General features: G+C 37.5%; 2 pseudogenes; both read right to left on the reverse strand.

The window, feature by feature from the left end:
- Window positions 1-597: 597 nt before the first annotated feature.
- LOC147424196 (cyclic nucleotide-gated ion channel 2-like) lies at window positions 598-1,344 on the reverse strand (annotated as a pseudogene).
- Window positions 1,345-2,558: 1,214 nt separating this feature from the next.
- On the reverse strand, window positions 2,559-3,172 carry LOC147424197 (cyclic nucleotide-gated ion channel 2 pseudogene; annotated as a pseudogene).
- Between the last annotated feature and the right edge of the window lie 274 nt (window positions 3,173-3,446).

Consider the following 3,446-nt stretch of genomic DNA (forward strand, 5'->3'; position numbering starts at 1 on the left):
AATAACTGCCCAATTGACATCTTTAAAGAAGGGATGTTTTTTTAATCGTGGATCTCTCGTTTGTAGTTACATGACTTCTAGTTGCATCATTTAGTCTGTCTGTAAAATAATGGAAGGTAAGGTAAATAGTTGTCAGAGCTTACAACCTTAAATATTAAGAGATGAAATGTGCTACCAATGTGTCAAATTGGATGCTTGCAAAATGATTCCTCATATGCAAAGAGAGTGGTTGGTTCTCCCTTTTTGGCACTCTTGTCATTGGATCGACATAGAATTGAACTCAAAAAACTTTTAAAAGAAAGCAGTACCATAAGTAAGCAGCTTGGAATAAAATGGAATAGCCAAGAGCTAGCGTAGCGCACACAATATCTTGTGTTTATAGCCATCACTTGTGCGACTTGCACAAGCTTGCACGCCCACGGTGCGATCGTTTTCAATGTCATCACACATTAATGATAGTACGTTTTCAAGAAGACCAATATGTCTCAAGAGTATGGAATCATATAATTATTAGCAAAATTTTTCATCCTTTAAAGTCCAAGACTGCATATCTCCACATACACAAGCTGTCTACATCAAACCACTACATGAATAAAATTAATGTAACACCACTTCATCTTTGATGAAAAGATGTGGCTTCAGACATTCATAGATGTTTTCGAGTACTACAGAGTCCATTTGCTCAAAAAGAGGCACCTGCACATATAAAAACAAAGGAAAAGATGAAATCTCCTTGATTCATTCTGCCTTCCTTAATGCAGAAGGAATTATTGCACTTGAAAAGATTTACTTATTGTCATCCACACCACTCATAGGTTCTCAATGATGACGCTCATATCTTTTAACTTTGTGTCTCAAACATGGTGGAAACTGTGCTGACGGCACATCCAACACTCCAGATCCCAAAACCTCAGCTTCATGGCTTCTTTCTTAGCTTCTATTTGACTACAGGAAAACCTATTAATACAGGGAGAAGTAAAGATTGACGGATCAATGGAAAATTGATAAAAGAGAAATACAATTGGAAGAAAGCTTTTAAAACACCTAGATGTTTCCAATCAATAAAGTGAAGAGTAGCCCCCATGTAATGATACCAAATACCATCTCCACAACCTGATGTCTTGGTTGCAGTGCATTTCCAAAGGATCTATAAAAAGGTACCAAGAAATGTACTATGAGGTGCATACAAAACCACCTCATCAGTAGAAGTCTGATAACAACATTTACACACCTTAGAGTCATGAAGCCGCAAAAAATAAATATAAAAGTTTTGTATTTCCCATTGGAAAATAACATAGCTATACCATTGAGTATTTGACTATCGAAACAAACCGAGAAGTTCATAGAATTAGTTCCTAAAGAAACTTTTTGCTCATTGAATCTTAGACCATATACAATAGACTTCTAGCAACCCAACAGTTGTTCCCTTCCTTACATTAATCAATCAAACAAGTTACAACCCACAAGAACCAACCACCTGTGGACACTCACTGGTATTAGAGCCAACATGAAGATTTGACATCATCAGATGCAAGAATCTTTCCAATGTACATCCTGACATTAATTCATAATGCACTAAATTACAAAAGAAGCAAAGTTGGATCACTAAAAGAAAGATGAGAAGAGAGCTAAAGCAAATGAAGGGAAAGGCACAATACATCCTGCAAAGATGATGATACAAAGCAGGGCACAAAAATGACAAAATGCAAAAGTCATTTTCAACGAGAACATTGTTAGATTCTACCTTTGGTTATGTCTAGTGAGTAAAACAAAAATTGACCATCCAAGACTACTTGCTTTTAAGGCAAGACCAAAAAATAGTAAACAAGACCTTACAAATGACCTTCTAGAGTTACACTATGATTTCAAGAGAAGCTTACATGAGCCGCAATGAAGTAAGCACTTAGATTTAAGGCAAACCCCCATAAAACTTCAACAAACACAAAGCCAGTGACATGCCTGATGCGACGAGCAATAAATACCAAGTGGCTACTTTGGGAACTAAGTGAAAAATAATTAGTCGAATGGGCTGTTGTGACAGATCCAACATCTCCCCTCTTGATCATATGGTAGAACTATCCACCTGTAAGGCAACGAACATGCAAATCAGGCACTTATAGTAAATAAGGATCTCTTGTTCCCTAAATAGAGCCTTTCAATTATACATTGTTAATTACGACTTTCCCAGCAAAGCTAACAAAGAAGCATAATGGCCATGGTGTACATCCCTAAGGAGCTATCACCCTGCTAGTACATGCATATTGAGTATTTAGGCATTTGGCATAGGTAGGCCTGTATATTCCATCAGCGAACTGACACAAAATAAAGTGTATGAAAACATAGTGATATAGACTCAAAACCTAAACAGAATCTACCATTGATGTCATATTAATGATAATGTATCTCAGAGTAGGGCTCCATGTAGAACACTACATCGACAACCACAATGTGTAGTCAAGTTGATCAAAGCAAAAAATAAGTACGTCTAGATCAACCTTTCTCTATAACCCAAGAATTATCTTGGCTAATTGAACATCATAAATCATGTTCTTGCACTCTCATGACTTTCCCTAGCAATGGAATAAACCAGTTACACTCATGACTACAAATAGAAAAACACCACAAAATCTACCTTACAAATAAAAACAAGGTACACATGCGACATCATACCTGAGTTATAGGCAATATCACAAACTTATCAAACAAGAAACCTCCACCAGGTAGAAGGTAATGAAATGCTATTTCATGAGCATCCCATACGAAGAGACACCCTCATCCAAGGATCAAGGATTCCTTGGAAACATATGCTAGTTTTAATTGAAACCAGATTTGTAGTACATGCATTGCATCAAAAGACATCCTAAAGAATGTCATTGTAGGCGAAATATACACACAAGAATCCTCTTTTCTCACTGCAACGAAATAGAAGAAAAGTGGATCTATTGCCAACAACATTGATCGAGCTAGAAGAAACAATTGATTCCACCTGTGTACAACCCTACGCCTGGGATCTTATACTATACCAAAGATACATTGCCGTTATTATTTTGGGATGGGATTTATAGAGATCATTGAGTGTTTACAGGATATAGGAGGAACTTTCGTTGGCTTCCAAGATGAGGGGATGATTCTGTTCACAGCTTATCGAATGAAAACGGGGAAGACCCTTTTGAGTGCAAATTAAAATTCAGACCCCTATCCTTCCTTAGGGCCTTCAAAGGATTGGTTCTTCCTACTTAACAAGCAGTAGGACAAAAAAAGGTCAGGCTCAAGACGGGAGACGCTCATGAAGAACATATGGAGCCCTCAACAGTCGCATGGGATGAAAATTTTCTTATGAAGGTACTTTGGGGAGCCATGCTGACTGGAGTGAAGGTTCTTTCCAGGGGAATTAGTACATGTTGATGCTTGCAACTATGATAAAGCTCTCAAAGACCTCCCTCACA

This window comes from Adiantum capillus-veneris, chromosome 26 (assembly GCF_014529385.1).
Source record: "Adiantum capillus-veneris isolate H3 chromosome 26, ASM1452938v2, whole genome shotgun sequence".
Taxonomy (NCBI): domain Eukaryota; kingdom Viridiplantae; phylum Streptophyta; class Polypodiopsida; order Polypodiales; family Pteridaceae; genus Adiantum; species Adiantum capillus-veneris.